This window comes from Amborella trichopoda, chromosome 10 (genome assembly GCF_054954075.1).
Source record: "Amborella trichopoda isolate Santa Cruz 75 chromosome 10, AtrichopodaSantaCruz75HAP2 v2.0, whole genome shotgun sequence".
NCBI classification, from domain to species: Eukaryota; Viridiplantae; Streptophyta; class Magnoliopsida; order Amborellales; family Amborellaceae; genus Amborella; species Amborella trichopoda.
In genome coordinates, this window is record NC_142345.1 from 32,559,532 (window position 1) to 32,582,487 (window position 22,956).

At 39.2% G+C, this 22,956-nt stretch overlaps 1 protein-coding gene across 2 annotated transcripts in view; it reads left to right on the top strand.

Annotated features, from left to right (window-relative positions):
• The window catches only part of GMII (golgi alpha-mannosidase II), a 60,193-nt gene that overhangs the window by 12,466 nt on the left and 24,771 nt on the right, over window positions 1–22,956 (top strand). Inside the window, exon 4 of one of the 2 annotated variants that reach the window (XM_088848768.1) lies at window positions 4,410–5,187. The exons of the other annotated variant lie outside the window; for it this stretch is intronic. The gene's annotated coding sequence lies outside the window, so the exon portion shown is untranslated. The remainder of the gene's footprint in view (window positions 1–4,409; window positions 5,188–22,956) is intronic. 2 annotated transcript variants of the gene reach the window in all.

Below are 22,956 nucleotides of genomic sequence, written 5' to 3' on the forward strand. Positions count from 1 at the left end.
ACAACATACAAAGAAATAAAAATCCACAAAGTTGTCAAATGCTTTAAAATTGAACGAGAATTTGATTTTTTTTTAGTTTAATGCCCATAGAACCCACAAATATTGGTTTTGAGGGGCTCTTTGGTTTGTGCCCAACCACCCCCTCCCCCCATCCAAAAAAAAAAAACAAAAAAAGACGACCCACCAACCAAAGAAACAGAAAAAAGAAAAACAGTTCCCTCCCTTCTGCAGAGAGGTATTACAGTTTTGTCCCAGTTTCTGGGTGTTACTCCACCATGAGCAAAGGCTGCCTATGTGCATAGGAAACTTTGCCAAACCGCTTTGATGTGCGACAGTAATGCATTATTCAGCCACATTTGATAACTATGCTCAGACCCCATTTGATAGTAATGAAAAAGGGATGAGACTTGTGACAAGTAATGTACTCTTTGTATACTAAAATATTAATTCAAATTATGGTTGAGATATTTTTCATGCATAGGCAAAAAAATAGTTAGGTGCGATAAATCATGTCTTATTATTTTATTGTTTTTTTTTTTGACGTGTGAAATAGAGAGGCATTTAAGTGTTTGATAGGTAGATGCTTTTAACAACATGGAGAAACCATTTACTTTTATTCTAAACAACATATGGAACCCTCAAAATGCATTAAGGGTTTTGATTTATTCTCCTAAGTTTTCTTTGGGTTTTTCTTTTTATAGCATTTGGTTACATATGCATAATAGAAATACGGAGTCTGATTACTGTTGCTGATTATGATAAGGATGATGATAATTGTGGTATTCATGTATTGCCATTATGATTCATCAATGCAATTTCCTTAGTCGTGATCTTTTAGATACAGACTTGTTTGGGTTCTTAAGATGTGGATTCTCAATCTTCTTATTGCAATTTGCGAATTGCGAAGGGTGGAGGTTTAGAAAATTGGGTAGGTTTTCTAAGGTTTGGAGGGTAAAGAGGGGAACAAGTTCATGATGATATTTGAAGAGGGATTAGGTGTGGGGTACAGAGCAAACTGGGTTGGTTTGGTAAGGTGATGGGGTATATGCTAATTTCTCTCCTCCAGCCCAGTAGCAGTGATTCTAGTGGCATTACTTAGGCCTGTGTAGGCTCGAATCTCGTTTGATTGGACATTGCTAAGCAACGATATTCTATGGGGATGATGTCAACAATGGCAATCCAATTATGGAACAGTTTGATTGGATGGTACGAAGTAATGAGACTCTATGGGGATGATGTCAACAATTGTCATCCAATTCTAAAACAGAGTACCCCATGCGAGAGGTATTGAAGGATTACGTTTATCATCATCTCCATTATTCCTCTTTTGTTCGGAGGTGTTGGTTGTTTCCTTGACTCTTCCAATGTTTGATGGGCTGTTCCAACGTCTGCTGCCTATTCATGGGTCTCTTCCCTCCCCTCAGAAAGGTATGTTACTTAGGATGCTGGACTCCCTAGGGATTACTTGAGGCATAGTGAAAGAGGACAATAACAGGATTTTTAGGGCAGTTTTCTTGAGAGTAGAGTTAGTTGTCAGTTGATCCTGGGCATGGTCATCTCATGGGAGTGGCATGGGGTCAGAGCTCATGACGTCGCGCAGGTGCATATCACGTCTGATGTCTGAAATTCCATCCATAAAGTGATTGTGCTCTATTGTCTGTCCCTTGGCCGAAGATCTTAAATGCTTCCAGTATTAACCATTACTTTTCCAAGTGCACATTATCCTATGCATATTGTAATTTGGGCATGAGGTATTGTCTGATTGAGGGTATGGCCCTTGATAGAGCTGAATGGTGGAACAATAGCCGGCCCCAAATAGTTTGGATAAGGCTCGGATGATGATGACAATTGTATGTCAACCGTTTCAGGGATAAGTTTAATGAGAACTCTTTGTTTTCTTTCTTCATATTCTCATTTTATGGTCATTGTCAACAAACCTTAACTTTCTGATTTCAAATGTGTGATCACGAGAAACTCATGTAATCTTTATTCATATAAAAAATACGGTTTCAGAATCAATGTCGGATAGAAACACATGGGTATAAATGCTGCTAATGTCCATATGGCCACATGTGTTGGATGTTAGTTCTTCAAATTTATTGATGTCTATTGATTGTATTCTTGAGATGAGTCCATAGACACCCAACTTGAATGATTTTGGAGAAGAATCAAATTCATTGAATACTTAGTATTAAGCAGATTACACACACATTTGACATCAATACCTTAAGCTTGTGGATCAAATGGTTTATTGTCCCATACGAAGTTAATGCTCAAAGGGTTTTTGAGTCAGGTTGTGTTTGTTGGAATACGGAAGGAGTTCATGATACATGGTCTGATTTTCACATGTGATACTATTGGGTTCATTTTGGTGTAATCTACTTATATGTGGAGTTAATAGTGGAATTCTTTGTGGTTTAGCAGATATCATGTGGAAGTTTATGGTGGAATTCTCTGAAGACGGATTTGGCCTCCTAGGCGGTTGGGTGGCCTGCACATAAAGAGGGGGGCCCTAGGCCCTTGAAGATGATATTGGGGGGTTTTTGTTGGTTACCAAAAAACCCCTTGATTGAGCATATAGAAAATTTATTTTTGATAAAGCACATTGTTTCTCATTTTTTTGTGTGCTATTTTCTTTTGCAGTTCAAACCATAGTTGCGGGAACTTTAACGGTAAGGCCATGGCCCCACCTTAGGAACTTGATTCCACGGTTTCTTAAAGGGATCTTAGAGGGCATTGGGTTAGAGAATAGGGATTTGGCTTTCTATAAAATCCAACCTTGGTCTATATGCTTGTAGGATCCTTCCAAGGAGTGGAGCTACACTATTAATTGAACTATGGCTTCTCTCCTTTGTTTTATAGTTTTATTTCTGTAGAATATGTTTAACTACGGTGCATATCACATCGTGGTATGCTAGAATTATGGTATTTAATAACAATAGTTGAATATCATAGTAGGCCAATTTATGATTTTATTAAACTGTATTATTGTAGTAAATTAGAGTACTATAACTATGACATTGGTAATAAACTAATGTCTATGATAATGGATCGAGCGAGGCATTTGCTCGATCCTAGTTTTACTATGGACTATTACTTGATCTCATTTTATGTATTCTTGAGTTTAGATCTCTCCATGTCAAAATTTGGATCCAGTGACATGGGATCTTACTCCTAGGTATCCTAGGTTATAGCTCCTTAACCCGTTGAATGTATGGACATTGATCCTAACCCCATGGAACTTCTACCCTATGGTGGTTTGGCGTTCGCCGAACCGGTGCTGCTCCTGAATTTGTTCCTACCTCCATCAACTATGGTTCAAACTTAGACATACATGACTTTAGAACTTGAAATTGAATATGTAAATCTTTAAATAAGTGAAAATTGCCCAAAATTCATCCTTTGTGCAACAATAGGAAGGCACAAATGCCACATTGAATACTAAGAAGAAATCATCAAATGAAGAGGCAATAAAATAGAAAAACATAAGCTTGTTGCCCCTTTTCATTGTTTGGACAATCTAAGGACTAATAAAGTAGAACAAAGCCGAGCTCGCTTGAGTTTTTTGACGTTGTTTTTAGAATGAGTTACCCAATCTTAATAAAATGTTGAAAAACTCAAAATGAAACCAATGAGGGCCAACAGTCCAAAGCCAAAAATAAAAAAAGAAAAGAAAAGAAAAAACAAAAACACAAAAATAACCAAGTTGAAAACAAGAAAAAAGAAAATAAAACCCGAGTATTTATAATTTATAGATATCACCAAACCCAAATCATTGGGATAAGGCTTGGATGATGATGATGATGATCACCAAACCCCAAATGAAGAAGTGAAATGCACTCGCCTCTCAAAAATTGATCGAACTTGGCTTGAATCGATGACCTTTGGTTGTTGAAAGACCTTTGCAGCCACCTCAAGTCTCAAAATGTTTCTGATTGAATGCTTTTTAATTTCACAAGATATCAAAAAGTTTGAAATTTTTTTTGATCTTCAAAAAAATCTCAAAATCTTGTATTTGAGATTGTTTTTCATGGAGAAAATGAGCACAAAGAGTTTTGGGGGGGGAGGACATCTTCGGTTTTTGCCTTTGCCGGAGGGCCTTAATCATTGGGCCGCCGAGGCCAGTGCCCTAGTGCATCGTCGAATAGGGCTATGTCTAGGCCCTATTATTGCCCCCGAGTCGCTTATTCGGCCAGGTGGGCAAATTTTTTCACTGTCTCCATATAATTCATTAATTTTTTCTTTTCCTTGTTAGTAAATTTTGCAAGTCATTATTGATTTACAAAAGAGGTATTTGATCTGCTTGTTCATGTTTGTAGTTAAGATAATCTCTTTTTGGCCTTTTATCACCCCAACAACAAAATAAAGCATGAATACTAGTAATTTCCATGTAATTACAAATGGGACAGGAGCTATGAAACGATGTTGATAGTTTGGTATTGACAATGGAAGACGTGATGGCTGTTGCATGGTGGGAAGTGAATCACCAACTGCATCATGACATGCATTGTTAGCTCTATTGAAGTGGGATGGCAACCAGTTCGAGAGTTACACGACCTCTAAGGACAATGGGGGACTACTTGAAGAGGTTGTACGAGTACGACTAATTTTATGTTGCCTGGGAGTGTCACTTCCAGTGCGAAATCACTTGAAGCATTCAAGAATATTGTAACTTGTGATGGAGCCTACTGTTTGAGATTGGTTCATCTTTTTATGATTCTATGACTGAAAGTTAACGTATTCGAGTATCTGTCTATTGTTATCCTCTACCTTATATGATGTTTTATCCAGCTTTTGGGGCACACAAACTCAGTTGACCATACTGGGATGTCTTAGATCCACTTGAGTTTCAAAAGAATTGGTTCCCGCGGCACCTCAACTAAGGCGTGAAATTTCTGTAAGTTGCAATGCCACATCTGTAGAAAAACAGGACATGTTGATTCCAGAGGCAAGAAGGCATTCTGCAACTATTGTAAGATAATTGCCAACTCATTGATATCTACATGCAGTGATCTCAGGCTAAGGGCACTGAACATGTATGAATATCAAGTCGTGTGGCATTCCAGTACATTGTGGTGTGAGGGACATTGATTGCTTCTAGAAATTCATACATGTCTCCTACATCGACATTTTCATTCTTCACCCCTAATGTCTACAAAGACCCTGCATCAACTTTCTCAAGCATAGGTAGTATATACTTACTTTCTAGATAACGGTTTGTCATCTCCTACCATTTGGTTATTTGATTCTGGTGCTTCCAGTTACATGACTGGTACATAATGACATTTTTCATATACATGGTCTTATAAAGGTGATCTTCAAGACCGTACTGCCAATGGTTCTCCTTTACTTGGTGCTCAAATTAGTAAAGTTTTGTTATCTTCTATGCATGGTTTCTCTGGTTGCTTGATTTCCATTATGTTCACAGCCGTATGGTGTGAATCTTATATCAATAGGACAACCATTCGAGAATAGGCATCTGGTATTTTTTATGTAATATGCAGGATTTAGTGATTCAGAATGTGATCAAGAGAAGTCATAAGGGTGGATCTTTGTTCTCAAATATATCTAATGGTGTTATAAAACAAATAACCGAATCAGTTGAGTCGAATCATTAAAAGAAGATAAAGATTATTCAAGTTGCTACTTAAACAAACTAGGTACTTGTTCAGACCATGTTCTCTTAATATACACCTCTAGTTTACAGATATTATTCATTGTATTAAGGGATAGAGAGGAATTATGAGTAGTTGGCAATGAAACCTTATGAATGAGAGTAAGAGGTAAGGAATGACAACAATGACAAAAACTTGAAGTTGCCTTTATAAAGAATTGTACATCTGCTGTTCTATAGTGTACGAGTCATGTGGTTAGATGCACCAGAACCAAGAAATTAGATGGTAGGTAAAGATAAACTATTACATGCAAAACTGACTACAGCCACAGCTTGAAATAGTTTGTTAATGGTCTTAGATGACATAGCGAGGAAGGAAGGTGAGGGCAGAAAGTGAATGAAATGCCACTAAGCACAATGTTAATGTGTATGTTTTATATACCAAGTGACTTGAGCCTTGTACAATATTGGCCCCTTTAGCCTGATATAGTCATTTTCGAATAGTAATAAGTTGACTAGGAATCATTGATTAAAAATTAGCTAGTAATCTCTCTATAGTTGCGAATTCTCTCTTCATTGGGAAACAATATACTTCCTTGAGAATTTATATTGATCGAAAATTGAAGCAGTTTGTTTTGTTTATGGACTTGGTAACAGGTTATACAACATTGTCTGTACTAGTAGCTTCATCAATAAATGCTCCTTCCAGATGATAGAGAGCATAAAACTATTCTTGGAATTTGGCTTCCATCATCTCACTCTTGAGATGGTACTAGCATCATTAGGTTCGCTGTAAGTCTTCCTCAAATATTCTCACATGTCCTTCAATTTGAGAAATGTGTCAATTTTGGTGTAGTGTTCACTTCCCGTGGAGTTTAAGATCTTACTCACCATGTTGCTTTCTTTGCCAGCCTTCGCCTCTTTGGGAGTTTGTTAATTATCCATCATTTTCCCCTAGTGATCTCATCCTTTCGTAGTCTCGATAAAGGTCTACAAAAGACTACTACTTTCCATCTAGCTACTTTCCTTCTAGCTTCATAGAAGTGACCATGCTGATATCTTTGCTTAACTTGGTTGCCATGGACATGCAAGGTTAGTTGATATCTCTGCTTAACATGGTTGCCATGGACATGCAAGGTTAAATAGAGATTGAATTATTTACCAACATAGAAGTGCGGACTGCAAAAACATACATTTGCCGACATGAGAATCACAGTATCTCTCAAACGACAATACATCTCATCAAAATTCACCAAGAGGAGATCATGCTGATAAGAATCTATTTGTACCAGGTTTCAGCTGATGTAGATAATGCCCTTAAGAATCTACAGGTACCAGATTTTATTGAAAAGAGTGCTTGACACTTCTGAAATAAAGCAAAGTTATTATACTTTGTGCAACCCGACAGCTGGACCTGACTAGGGTCCGAGTCCATGTAAACCCGACCTGAATAGTGTTAATATTTAGATAATATTTAATATATAATATTTTAATAAAAATATATAATAAATATTAATATTTTAATAAAATATAACTGTATATTTTTATTTGTAATATTTGAATAATGCATGTATATATTTAATATACTATTTAAATATATATCTTTTCTGTTTTTTGGATCAGGTTCAATTGGGTTAGGGTCTGGGTCCAGTCGGGTCCGGGTTTGGGTCTGCGACCTATTGCCACCCCTACCATCCCAAGAGAGAACACAATTTCCATTTTTGGAACAGTCAGATCTACATGTCTGATATTTTATTTTGGGTAAATTATTAATCTGGTGATTCAAAATTTCAGGTTATACAAATCCCTCTAAGCAATTTTTTTTGCCAAAGATAAGATGTGTACATTTTTCTTCCGTTGGAGTATGCTCTTAGCGCTTCTCACTGAAACCCTTAGTAAATCTGGGTCAACTATGCTAAAATCAACCAGTTAATGCACTTGTTCAAAGCTTTGTGGGCTTCCCAAACATGAAATCCGCAAAACCTGAAAAAAGTCACCATAATATGTGTTCTTCTCCAACTACCCTATTGGCATCTATGGATTCTTTTTGGTTAGATGATTAAAATTGATTACTAATTTGGGGCTCTGGACTCATACATGTGACTATGAAAACACGTGATTGTATAGAGCCTGGTTTGATTCTGAAACTTAATAATGAATGCGTTTGTCTCTGAATGCTGTTTTGAGATCTATATTTTTTATGAATATGGACCGCATGTGCTCTCTTGTGCTCAACTTTGAAAGAACAATATGGGTTTTGGTGGCCTTTTACACCATGTCATAGTTAGAGAATGAATGAAAAATACAGTGAGAATTCTCATTGAGATGGTAAGGCTTACGAGAAGTAAGAAATTACACATTCTTTTACCTTGCTTATCTTATAATTGATTATCTCGTATAACACTGCCACATATGCTTAGGTTCTTCCCCAATTACCTGGAAGGAAGAGTAAGAAACATGGTACTGTTGCTATGTTCAGTGCCAAAGTTGGGTGCCATTCCATTTTTGCAGCTTCCTGGGGTATTTTATGGCTGCCCGCTGTATGTAATGACCTTAGATTGGCATTCATTTACATGCTAACAATCAGAGTGGCATCAAGTTAGCCTTGCGATTGATTTTTCTGAGGAAACTAGACAACATTAAATACCAGTCTTTTCATGATTGCTATATTTCCTGTGCCTGTTCCATGTAACAGATTGTTACATGACAAAGGATGTAATTATTTTTATACTTTTTATGTTTTTTTAAAAGTGTTAACTGTTGTATTAAGAGAAGAGATATACATGAGGTTAATCCATGCACACTCCGGGTGATCGTGTACAAAAACCCCCAGGGCCTAAAATATGCTGTACAATTTAAATGACTGTCAAACAGGAAAACAAAAGGTGCGGTCTAGTGCTCAAAAAGGTGCCCAATAGTCACGTGTGTACTCTGCTGTGAGGCACCTTCCTTAGCGAGGGCATCAGGCTCCATCATTGGCTTCCCTCCAATTATACTGCCAAACAACATGAATATCCCTGCAAAGGTGGAAAATTTCATAAGAAATGCGATCCAAGTTCCAAGGGCAGGGGGAGGATCTTGATGCCCAGGCTATGACGTTGTTATGTCCTCTTCGATGATAAGAGTGGTGCCCCCGGTGGAGTTGAAGTTGCGAAGGCCTACAAGAAGGGCTAAGGCATTAGCAATGGTGGAGGTGGTGTGGCCAATGAAGTGGGAGAAGGAGAAGAGGATGACGCAATTGAAATATCTGAAAATGCCCCCTATGCCTCAGGGACCTGGGTTGCTGAGGAAGCAACCGTCGAAGTTGAGCTCTACTTGGCCCTGCTCAGGTGGCCTTCATAGTGAGGAGTGAGGAATGAGGGTAGTCTTGAGATTCAGCAGGTTTCTCCAATTGAGGTGGAATCGGAAACAAAACAGTGCTGGATGAACTTGTTGTTCTTTGCCCAGAAGATAACAAAGGATTTGACTTTATCTAAAAGGGCTTGAATGGTGGTCTTCTATCTCGAAAGGTTATGTTGTTTCGCTCCAACTAGATGACTGAGGCTTGCCAAAGGGAGATGCCCGCTTTGGACCACTGTGGAGAGAGGAAAGACTGGAAGAGTTGTGGGATAGAATACGGGATCATCCAATACAAACCAAAAAGCTATAGTAAATGATCCCAAAGAGTGCTCGCAGTGTCACAATGGATGAAGAGGTGAGCATTGGTCTCTTGCTCCACAGTGCACATGGTGCATCTGTTGGGTAACTGTAAACCCCTTCTTTGAAGTTGGTCGATAGTTAGGGCTCTTTCGGAGATTGTGAGCCAATTGAACATTTGGATACCAAGCTTTTATCGCAATGGAGGGGTGAGGAATGGGTAAGGGGGAGCACATTTGGAGAGTGTTATAGAAAGAAGAGACGGAGAAGATACCAGAGGGAGCAGGAGATGAAACAATCCTGTCATTCATAAGGGGTGGGAGGAAAGTTGAGTAGTGAAGGGAGGAAAGGGCCATGAATTCTAGGGTCTCTTGGTCCAACAGAGGTATTTTGAAGCTTGGATTTCACACTATGCCGGGACCCAGGGCATGGAAACAATCAGTTACTATGGCCTGGGGATTATGAGCTACAAGAAATATGTGGGGAAACCTTTCCTTGAGGGGTGAGTGTCGACTAGAATAGAACTCTCTGGCCATATCAAGGGTGGGAAACAGATGTTTCTAGTCAATTGGGGAAAGCTGCGGAACAAAGATCTCCAGATCCTTGAGGATTGACTGCGGCTCAACCTTCTGGGAGCTTGATAGATTCTCTGCAATGATATTTAGAACGGATGACCTCTTGCCATAGGTGATTCTCTTGGTTGGCAAAACACCACCACCGTTTGTCAAGCAAGGCTAGATTGTTGATTTAAGATTGCGAATGCTCAGGAGATCAGATGGTGTTTTCTTCTCCCCTCTCCCCCCATAGGAAGTTCCTCATGAGTTGTTCTAGGCGGTTGGCTCCCGAGGAAGGCATGTTGAAGAGGGACATCTGGAAAATGGGAATGTTAGAGAGGGTGGCCTTGATAAGGGTAGGGCCACCTGCTGATGAGAGGAATGTGCCCTTCCACCCGCTAGCCTATAGTTGAATTTATCAACTATATGGCTCTGTTGACTTGTGTTGGGCTTTGCCAATACAGAATGGTAAACCCAAATTGGGGGAAGGCATTACTTCCAATTTGCACCCCAATTTATCTGCTAGGGAAGAAAGTACGTGAGTCGTTAGAGCAACTCCCATCATCTTTGATTTGGCCATACTGAATCTGATGTTAGTTCCCATCTTAAAGCATTTTAGAAGAGCCATTAATAGTTGATCTGTTGAGGGCTGACGTTACAAAATATGAGGATATCGTCGGCATATTGGAGGTGAGAGATCCCTAGGACGTTTCTCCCTACCTTAAAACCTTTGAGAATACTGCTATGATGCATACCAGAGATGGATTTATTGAATACCTCAGCAACAATGCCAAAGAGGAAAGGTGATAGGGGGTCTCCTTGTCTAAGACCCCTAGAGGAGGGGAAGAAATCTCTGGCTGAGCCGTTGATGAGGACTGAGAAGAATGAATAGGAGATGCACCCTCTAATCCATGATCTCAAATATTGGTTGTCTTCTATGTTATGGTATAGGAGCGTTTGGTATTATTTATTGGATCAAGGGCACCTTGTCTTATATATATTTTAACATGGGAATGTCTTTTATTCCAGGTCATGATTGTACATGAACTTCTAGAGCTACAAAATTTGAATTTGACATCTTTGCGCAACCTCTATTTTGTTATCATTTTGACTACCTCTTCTTGATAACTTGCATCACAATCTAAGCACTAGGATCAAAGGCACTACAAGCGATCGCTCAAGCAACATAAGAAAAGTATTTGCCAAGCCTTTTCGCCAGCTTGGAAAAAGCCATGTCTCTCTTTGATGGCCTTAATATCTTTTCTCATTTCTACTTGATCTCACCAATTGTTGAGGGCAATTCACTTAATGTCACTAAGTGGGCTTGTCTTAATTGGACATACCTATACAGGATTAAAAGTCTTAGAGGAGATCATCAATATTAACAAAAAGGGACTCTCTTCTCACAAGTTCCTTGTGATGCGAATGTGGAGGCTTATTTCCATGTGAGAGAGGAAGTGAGTTGGGAATCATCTCATTGGAACCACCTGCTTCTTTGTGTTTTCCATGTGTTATGTTTTGCCATCTTGATATTGAGTTTCCCGTTTATTCACACATGTTTTGGAATCCTCTACCTCTGTTTTCTGCTTGGAACTAGACTTAGATTGCAACCATATTTTGTTTTTTACTTTTTCCATTTCATGATATTGCTGCCAACATGCGTAGTACCTAGTAGTGGATCTGTTGGACATCATCTTACCAACTTTAGAATATCCAAAGTTTTTCCGTTTATGTTTGTTGTCCACTAAAATGTTTGTTTTAGGAACTCATTTTAGTTACCACATGATACAAATAAGAACTACCACTTGATGCGCCCATGACTTGGCTGCCCATTTTGATCGCATGAGGACATGCAATCATAATTGGCTCAGTTGCCAGGCAGACTTTGGTACATGCCGTATCTCTAAAAGGTTTATCTGTAATCAAATATTGGGAGAGAGGGAGGGAGGTACTTGTTGCCATTCCCATTTCCAAGATGGGATAGGTTACAATTTTGTTTGTGATTGGTTGGTTATGAGTCACCTATGTTGATTACTCAACGGTACAAATATCACAGTCTCTTGCCCAAATTTTGAATAATGCACTTATATAACACAAATTTACCCTCATGAATATAAAATGGTAAAGTGTACTTAAATATGGAATGAAAATGTGGCTTTAAATAATATAGTGGCATTCCCAATCTAGTCTCATAAACAATAATGCACATGTTATAACCCTCTCTGATATTGACGTGGGCACGCAAGGAGTATTAGGTTTGCCCCATAATGCGTGGCCCGGGTGGTGACCTTTCTGAAGATGTCGACAGCCTGCTTGATACATGAGTTGTTGAGTGAGTAATGATGCCATCTGGAGGCATTCTTATAATATAATATATTATCATTCAATCTTGATGTGTTTTAGTGGCCTAAAAAACATTGGATTAGATTTGGTCTTAATTGAAACCAATTGTATTCATATTGAGGTATGAGCCTGTCAAAAGGCACATAGCATTTATGTTTTTGGGATGTAACATTTTTGTACTCCGGATTAACATTTTGATATTTTGGATATGAATCTCTGTTATAGTTCATTTTGTTCGCAAATCACATAGTTTTGATCGATGAGACCCGAAATGGTGTCAACACAAAGTTAGAGCTTTGGAGGAATGCTCTAGAATCTAAAGGTTTTAAAATTAGATGGACAAAGATAATATATGGAATGTAAGTTTAGTAATAATAGGAGTAGAGAGAAGTAGTTAATATTGACAGCTAGGAAATACCAAAAAGAGCGGACTTTCGATATCTTTGATCGATAATTCAGGAAAATGGAGAGATTGGGGAAGATGTCGCATATAGAATTAGAGTTGGGTGGGTGAAATGGAGATGTACAATCAAAATTTTATGTGATCGCTGCATATCAATGAGGCTAAAGCGCAAGTTCATTAGGACAACTTTGATAGAATAAGTGTAGTGGAGATGAAGATGTTGTGATGGATGAGTGGCAAGACAAGAAGGGATAGAATTCATAATGAATACATTCGAAAAAAATTAGACACCAATAGGCTATAATATGAGAGAGAGTAAACTTAGGTCGATTGGCCATGAGTGGCACAAATCCAGTACAATACTTATTAGGAGGTTGGAGTTAGTTCAAGTGGAAGGCTCAAAAAGGGTAAGAGATAGTCCTAAAAGGACATGGTTGGAAGTAGTGAGAAAAGATATAGGGACTTGGCCCCACTGAGGGTATGACCCTTAATAGAGCAGAATGGCGGACCAAGATTTGTGTGGCCGACCCTAATTAGTTGGAAAAAGGCTTTGACAATGACGACGACGACGATGATGGCGATGATGATGATGATGATGATGATGATGATGATGATGATGATAAATAGATGGATCTAGTTTTGGTGCGGAAGACGACTCATCTATTTACCTGCGTCTCCCTCCAAATTCCATCTTGGAGATGGATTTTTGATCCAAATTCTTACAGTTCGATATCAATCGTGGAGATTATGAATCTGAAAAAGAAATTGAATTCTAAATTTTTTAAAATTGGTGCCTCTTTTTTGCATAGTTCAATTTACCGTTTTGTGGGAGCACCATTTTTGTTGCAATTGGAATCCAACGTTTGGTGCGTTGTGGTATGCATTCCAACGACTGTGTCCCGTGTTGCATTAAATACTTTTCATAAATTGGTTTTAGTTTAATTATAATTTATTATGATGTTTAATGTAAAATTATTTCTATTCGTTAGAAATTGGATTACAATTAAAATTGATATCATAAAATTTACATTGAATTTTCATAATTTTTGACTGATTTTTATTTTTCATTTTTAAGAAAGACGATTTTAGAAATTTGCGCAGTCAACAAGTGAACTCGGTATTTGTCCTAGTCCAAATTCAAGTTTGAAAACCTTGTTGGAGTATCTTGATGTGTGCTTTGGCAGTTGGGCATTATAGCCAGTATGTGGTGCATTTGGAAAGAGTGGAATTGTCATATTTTCAGGTATCAAAGGCTAAGCAAATTGGTCTTCAAGGAGAGGATTAGGAATATGGCAACCACGTGGGCTTTGCTTCAATTAGAATTCTGGGGTTTCAATGCTATTGAGTTGATCAAGGATTGTATGACTTTGGCCTTATTGGGTCCACCATTCCTTTCAACCTAGGGCAGTTTGGGTTGCTACAATGAAGGGTCGATGAAGCTAAAGTTTGATCCATGTTGATGCCTTCACATGGTAATCCGGGACCAGCTGGTTTTGGTGGCATATTTAGGATGAAGAAGGTAGGAAGCTTAAAAGCTTTTCGGGTCCATAGGGGATTTGCAATTCTACACTACAGGGGGTCATGCATTGCTTGCAGGTCTATGTATCTGTTCCTTGCATTTAAGAAGTTGATTAATAGTGGAGGGGGATTGTCTCGACCCATAAAAAGTCCTCTAGTCCGTGGAGGTTAACTATGATTGTTGGTGAGATCTTTGATAGATGTGGACACTAAGAATGCGTTTTTTGTATGCCTTCTTAGGAGAGCTAACCAAGAGGCTCATACCCTTGCCAAATGAAAGGGTTCTTGGAGAATCGCTTTGTTGACACAATTTCAATGTTGGAATCCTTAGATGCTGCCTTGACATCTGTTTTTTGCTTTTGATTCTTTCTACTTCTATTTTAGTAATTTTTTTTTGGGTTTTGTTAGGGTACTCCTACACACATAGCATTTCCTTGATGTACTCAATATTTTTTGACACGTGATACCATTACTCTATAATATAGTAAATTTCTTGTCTAGGGGTATTTTAGATAATTAATCTTGGGTAGATTAGAAATCCTTGATATAAAGAAAAACTATAATGGAGAATGACATCATCCACAAGAGGTGTGACATCACCCACATGGAGCATTTATGATATTTTAACCGCTAATAGAATGCCACTAGTTTCTTATAGAAATTTCTATTCTACCCCTCTTAATGATGAAATATGTCCTTGCTCAGAAAAATTTTATATTACAAATCAAGGGTAGAAAATGCCAAAAAATGTTGAGTATATTAAGGAACTACTCTATGTGTAGGAGTACCCTAACAAAACCCCTTTTTTTGAAAAAAAAAGAAAATTGCTATGCTTTTGTGTAAGAGCTTGAGGGGATTTTTCTTGTGATGGTAATATATTAGGGCCATTTATGGGCACATAATGCGTAATGTCCATTTTAAGTTCATTTTTGCATAAGAGGGCGATGCATCTTTTAAGAAGAGGGACATATTGACTCTTCTTCAAACATCGCAACATACGTCCTTCTTCTTTTTGGAGCTTAACCTAAGAATTGATGGTAATCAACCTAGGTCTGAACTTGCTACTACAGATTTCAATAAGAAATATATACATTCAACTAATCCAAGATGATTTAATGATGGTGTTTTAAGAAATGTGTACATCCAACTAATCCAAAATGGTCTAATGATGGTTTGTTTCTCTTTAGGTTTTCAATAGGTGATAAATCTATTTGGGTGCTGTACAAAGAAAATGCATCCAATTGACTCTTTCCTTCACCATTCTTTCCTGTACTTGCTTTTTTTGTTTTTTATTCTGAAGAAAAATATTCCTCTTAGTTCTTGAATTCTGAGAAACACGGTGGGAATTAAAGACTGCCTTGAGCAGTATTGAATTTTGTTAAATTGGAGGAAATTTTGGTAATATGGCTGAAGGAAAGATGATTGGAAGGTAATGATGGAACACACAACTCATCAGATAGAGGAAATATATGATGGTAGGTCAAAATGTCCCATTCTTTGAGTAGATGTCTTTGTCCCAACTCAAGTGAATGAGATAGGGCTGGACATGCTGGTTATGTGATTTGATGATCTCTAATCAATGGTCCATGTGGAAGAAGAAAGTTAAGACTTAGCATTACCTTCACCCTGAGATGTGGAAGCTGCACCATTTTCTCTTAAAAGTTGGACATGCTTGCTCTGTTTCTGCAGTTGTAGACTTCTTCATGCTGGAGGTACTCTATGCACAATTCATTGGCATTGGCAGATGTCATAGGTCCCAATTTTCACTTACAGCCAAACTGTGCAGTGCCAAGCCAAAGTTGATCCTAGACTACGGCAAAGCCAGCTTTTCACAAGCAAACAACAGCAATGGAGTGTGACAAGCTCCCAAGGCATGCACAAAGTATACAAAGGGCCTCAAGCCACCTTTATTTCACCCTATACACTTGCTCATTCACTGCCATGGATGTCCCTCAAAGGCAAGGGGTTTACGTAGCCCTGAGTATGCTTGCTTACTCATCCCTTTGTGACATGGTCATTAAGAGTTGCTCTACTATTTCTGCTAACCACTTGGTGCGGTAGTTACAAGCCCATGCTGGCCCATCAATGGCTGGGTTGATTTTCATTATTGCACCGTGCATGTAAACACCATCAATGACTTTACAGGCGCATTATATGTGCACTCACCCTCTCTCATATGGCCTATGGCTGTCATATAGGCCCATGTATGGGGCAATTTCACAATTAAAATCCTACTCTTGAGGTCAACAAGCTTCCCAGGCTAAGCGTATCCATTTATCTACCATCTAAGCCTTGGCCTATTGGTCTCAATGGTATGCCAAGTCCCACCATCAAGTCATCCATCGCACTATCTTGCCCAAGTTACTACAGCATGGTCTGTGTCCTAGCTCATATATGTACACGTGCCCAAGCCTCTCATGTGGGGCCACTTTTTGTGGGCAGTCTCTTGCTCGATGATTGCCGTTGTGCAATGGAATGGCCTGAGAAGGACATCCTAGGTGCCTCTATGTTTTTGGTGGCCATGTTCTCATGTCTAGTGCCCAATTCCTTAGAAAAAGTGGACCGTGAAGGCCCATCCTCGTGAGGTGACTCCATCTCTTCAAGAGGGTTGTAGTTTGCTAGGCCCTTAGCTACCGCCATAACAATGAGCAAGCTTGCACACCTTACGTCCATATCTCAGCCCAAGCTCAACTTTGCAACCCATCATGAAATTGAACTAACTGGTTCTCCTCTCTCATTGTCTAGATGTCCAAAATGAGATACATGAACTTCTTACTCCCTCATATAGATTAAATATCAAGGCTTCTGCAAACCCTTATAAGCCAGCAGCATGTAGTGCTTGGAAGAATGAATACGTTTTTTCTTGTTTTAAGCCCTCTTAAATGCTCATCCTAGGTCTTAAACGCTCACTTGGGTTTTCAAAGTTTCCTTGACCAACATCCTTCTCTAGGGTTTTGCATATCCAGTGAGCTGCTTGACCCATATGCCAACCCAATCATCCTTATATGCAATCAGCACTCCATGTCCAAGTTCTCCAACTCCATGAAGCCCTTCACGCAATCTAACATCATAGCTGTTGGCACTCTCATGCTTTAATTGTCCAAGCCCACCGAAGGTGTTGCACAAGGTCTTCCAGACTAGAGCCATGTCTTTTTTCAAGATTCGTGAACTTTTTTAGGTCAACCAAGTGCTCTCTCATATGAGCGTTGTAGGCGTTGCATCTATTCTTCAGGTTTATCTCCAAGGCTCCAATCCGAGTTTCTAAGACAGTAATGGGCTCCAAACCCATCATTTTGGAGCCCTTGTGTTATGATTTGCTCCCATTGCTCCTTAATGTGCGTGACACAGTCCCAAAATTTTGCCGAGACACTTCCAACCATGGTCACTGATAACACTCCCACCCCAACTATCACAAAGGGCTAGTTGCACTTAGCCAAACCATGTGACATCAAGCCAAGGTGGAACCTGGACTAAGGCAAAGCCAACCTTCCACAAGCACTCAAAAGAGGATGGGGAGACAAGAATGCAACACACACAAAGAATTTAGCTAGGTCCTCGATCCACCTTTATTTCACTATATGCACTTTCTCGTGTACATCCATAAATGTCCCTTAAAGGTCTGGGCGAGGGGTTTATATAACCCCTAGAATGCCTACAATCACACTTTCATTTACATGTAAACTACCTGGTATCGCAGTTACAAGCCCACCCCCTAGCATCAACGGCCTGCTCATCATGCCTCATTACATGGGGTTAATGGTCTAACCAAACCCCCTCCCCTCTGCAGCTCATTATTGGACCATGCATGCAACTTCTAAAGCGCATTGGTAGTCCTCTATCATCAATTGCCACACTGGCCCATTACATGTGCAGTTAGCCTTTCTCACATGGCATATGGCCATTACATAAGTCCATGTCCGGGGCATTACACAATTAAAATCTCACACTTCACCATTATTGTTTGACAGTGTATGCTCAGAATGCATCTCACACATTGTCATATCCATGTCATGTCATGTCATACTTGCCGTGGATCGATCATCTAACCCTTAAGCCTACTGGTTCTGGTGGTCCATTAATTCCAACTATCAAGCCATCTGTTCACACCATCTTTCTCAAAGTCCCACACCAATGGCCTTCGCTGCTAGCCCACTTGTGCCCACATGCCGAGCCTCATGTGCTCCACACCTCACCAACCTTGCCACCCACCGAAGGTCGGTCAAGGTTATGGGTACTCCCTCATATAGGTTTGTTGGTTTAAAGAACTTGTTTGCCTTGAGCGATAGCTAAATCCTCCATTGTAGGACAAGTCCGTTACAAAACTTGCAGGTCTTTTCTACTTTATCTATCATTGTCGTGTGCCTCATTTTGTCTGCAGGCATGATGCTAAAATAGGAGTCTGACAATAGGCATCCATTCAACATTCATTGTTCGTATGACCTTGTTTGTTGGGTTGGAGCACCTAGGTTTTAAGATTTGGTCTTCCTTGACCTCTTCCTCTTCCCCTTTGATCATGTATCCTTTTTTGTGTGGTGGCTGCAAGAGAGCAGGACTTTGTGAGGCATATAAAGCACACAAGGAGAGGGGGAGTCTTCTGGGGCTACTATATGACTTCTAAACTGCCTCTAGGACCCACACTTAACTAAATATGTGATGATTTTCATGTTGCATTCTTGAATAGCACTATCAGTGGCGAGTTTGAACTTCAATGGATGGTTGAATCTTTCCCATATTTCTCTTGTTGTACTGTGTAATGTTCTTGAAGTGTTATATAATGCTGCTTGTGGTTAGCTATATTCTGTTGTAATAAATGCATACTGGACTGTTTTTCTTGGGGATCCTATTCTTTAATGAGAGTTCAATTTCCTTATTTTTTTACCATAATTTTAAATGTAATAGTTAATTGATAATTTGGGATTCCTTATCTTCATATAGGCCACGACAATATATTACATCTCATGCTTCAAACTGTGGATTTTTCTTTTTCTGGAACTGTTTGCTTGAAACTGTGAATTAGTAGACTCAGATTGTAATTTTCTTTGATTGACATACCTCAATTTGTATCTAACTTCTTGAAAGATTTATAGCATGGGGCCACAACAACTACCTATTTTATTCGGTTTAGTATGGTGAGAATGATCCAGTTGATGAGCAAGGGAAACAAGGTTATCTGATCCCATGACAGGAGTTTGAGGCACTTCTTAGCCTAAAAACAAATCTTGGAATATGGTATGGTATATTGTTTTACAATTTGGAAGCCACAGCCTAGGTGGCTGGGAAGAGGGGTTAAGAAGAGGTGGGAGAAGGGGTGGGGTGGGGGATGGTGGGTTGGAAGAGATAAGAAAACCAACCCTAATTAAATTTATTTATCAAATAGTTAAAAACTCATTTTTAGTGTATTTTTCAGGTGTTGTGTTATGCTCTACTATGCATAGATGAGTTCAAAGCGTAGACGTGGGGAGCTTTTTCTTTTTTTTGATTTTGTTTGTGTTTTTTTTGGTGGCGGGGCTCTTGATCCTCGAAATCTCTCTCGTGATCCTAGAGTTGAAGTCTAAGTGGAGCTCACTTACCCCATCAAGGGATCTTGATCCCTGACTAATAAGGAATATTGGATGGGGATTGAGACCTTAATGACAATGGGGTAGATCCTTGTTTGATGGGATCTTGATCCTAGGGGGAGTTTGAAAAGTCTTTGAATTTTGAACCCGATGTCTTTGATTTGTTGATTTTTTGTTTTCTGACAAATTTCTAGCTAATGACCACCTGTTGTCAATTTTCATTTTCTGATTTCATAGTCATGTCTTGGATCAATGGTTGAAAACTGCACGCCAACTCAGAATCAACCAAGTAGGCTTGGATATGGGGGGTCTCTCATCTCAGATAGCCTCGATTGGGGAATCACCTGGCTTGCCAGATCTGGTACACCATAATGATCACCCGGTTCGTTGTGAGTACAAAGGCGATTCTTGGCTTTGGTTCATATAATGGCCAACAATCTAATTTTTCTCAAATTTTTTATAGGAGATTCAGGCTTTTGAGTTGGGCAAACAAAAAACAATATACCCATAAAATTAGTGTAGCGGAGATGAGGATGTTGAGATGGATGAGTGGCAAGACAAGAAGGGATAGAATTCGAAATGCATCTATTCGAGAGAATTTAGGCGTGGCACCAATAGGCAATAGAATAAGAGAGAGTAGACTTAGGTGTGTCTCCGACCAAGTACAACACTTGTTAGGAGGTACAAGTTAGTTCAAGTGGAAGGACTTAAAAGGGCAAAACGTAGGCCCAAAAAGACATGGTTGGAAGTAGTATGAAAGGATATGGGGACTTATGGTCTCACTGAGGATATGAACTTTAATAGAGCAGAATGGAGACCCATGATTCATGTAGCCGATCCAATTAATTGGGGAAAGGCTAAAATGATAATGAATCAAGCTCTTGAGTTCTCATTAAATATTGCATTAAAAATAAAATAATACACATGCATATGTTACTTAAAAAATTATATTATTTGAGCATAATCAATATAAAAGTAAGGTTTTGAAAAATACTATGCTTGCATGCGAGGGCCTATATAGGTGTGCAGGTGGCTGTCCCACTAATCATCTACAGTAACCAAAATAAAAGAATACTCTTTGAAATATCTTCCTCGGCAACCCCCATCACCTTCTAAATGGGGTGGTTCATTCTCCTTCATGTGCAAGGCCTTCACCAATGGATCGAATGCTTGGATGGCGCAAACGGTCCCATTTGAAAACCGAGGATGCTAAGGACTATTAGACACTTCCCTTTGCTTGCTTGGACCACATGCTCTTGGTCCATCATTCAAATACAAACATGGCCTTGAGCTTGTCTTTGTGGGCCAATATAGATTGAAGTGATAAATAACAAGTGTCAAATCTATTCGCCCCTAGCCTCATCGATCCCGACTTCTCTATGAATTTCATCATAGCTGGGGTTTGGGTGTGGATTTATATGAAAACAATGAAGACCCTTGTTTTCTTTGTTGTGCTAATCACTTGTAACTTATCACCTCAAGCGTGAGCTCAATTCAATGTGCCATGCAAGGTGTCTAAGATGTGTTACCTTTTCTCTAACAATAGATTCGTAGCCACCATATTGGTTGCAACTATATCTTAAACTACGTCAATGACTAACTGCTCACCCACCTCCTCTATACACTAGTCCACTACTAAAATATGAACTTTGTATTATGTGTTTCCCAAGATGCTTCAATTGATTTTCAAAAACATTTCCCCATCGGACCATTCATCATAAAATTTGTGATACTTCTTCCCCTCCTATTAGTCCATGAACCTGTCATTATGACAACCTTGTAATTCCAACATGCATTCTTGTGGGGCCTTTAAAATACTTATTTGTGAGCTTCACCTCTTTCTTAAGTAAGGTCCTCTTGAGCTCATAAGTTAGGGACCTTAAATCCAAGTCCAAACTACCCCACTACTTCCAATATAGCTTGGAAGCTCTTCAAGTGAGGGGCATTAAAAGAAATGCTAGCTTGATTTATTCATCACGCCGCCATGTCTCCCCTCTTAAAGCAGTTGCTATATTAATATGCTTCTTATATCTAACTACAACCTTGGTATCGAGGGGAAAATAAGAATCAAGAGGGCCCCTTTACTCAAGGTTTCTTCTGTGCAACCTCCATTGCCCACTCGTTTTAGATCCTACCTCGTGCTTCCCTTCCTCGACGTAGTAATATTCATCATAAGAGAAAACTAGGGTTTCGCTCGGCTCCGTTACCCCAAGGTTGCTGCCCTGGTTCTTGCCCCTGCCGCTTGTTGGTTATTGCTGCCTCTGGTGCTCAATGGTCTCTGCCGATGCTAGTTGAAGCCCTTGGTGCTTGCTGATACTGCCGCTGTAGGTTGCTGCCCTCACCATTCGCTGGTTGATGCCACTGCTGGTTGCTACTACTATCTTCATACCTATCGCTCAAGGGTGTTGCTCTCTATTTAGATCTGTTCCTCCTCTCTTTTCTACAGTTCCCTCCTCCCTCCTTCCATCTCTCTCTCCCCATTTCTTTGTTGATTTGTTGCTCTGCTTCTCTTCCTGCTCTTTCTCTCCTTTCCCTTCTCCTTCCGTCTTGTGACCAGATCTTCTATTTCCTCTCTTTCCTCTTTCATTCATCTTTTTGCTCTTGTAGATCTACATCATTTTCTTTTGGTTTGATCATTGTTTTTCTATTTACCTTTTCCTTTGTTCTTTTAATCTCGTCCTTTCTCCCCCTTTTTTGGCCTCTTCCTTTTCCCTTTCTTCCCCCTTGGTTTCTAACCGTTTTCCACGTTGGGTTTTGCGGCCTTTAAAAGCCTAGAGAGCTTGTAAAATGATAATTTATAGTGGAATATGTATTTTCAGTTGGAGTATGTGGTGACTGACCATGGGTTGGGCTGTTTTTGGCTTTGGTTATATCCTAAACTCATTGGTACCAATCCACTTCTAAAATATTTTATTTTGGTATTACAATTTTTTTTTTTTTTTTTACAAATACTTCAAAATTTTAAAAATTCATTTATGCTGTAAAATCCATCAGAAGGGCATTTTCATAATTTCTGAAATTTGGAAAGGCACATTGGGGCCCAGGATCCAGCCCCAGATAGTGGGATGTGGGCCATTGTGGGGACCATTTAATCTCTCGTGTGGCACACCCCTTTTCTTTTATTTATGTGATTTCTTTTTTGTCATAAGTTATTTTAGGGGAATCTTTTAAATATTAAAAAATTATTTTAATTAGGAGTTTGGTTTGACCAAAACTCTAATTATTTTGACTTCCTACATATTTTGAAAAGATATTCGAAAGTTTTGGATTTGTTATATTTCTAATTTAAATAGAAATTGGACTTGGGTCAAATTATAAGAGGATAAGGTT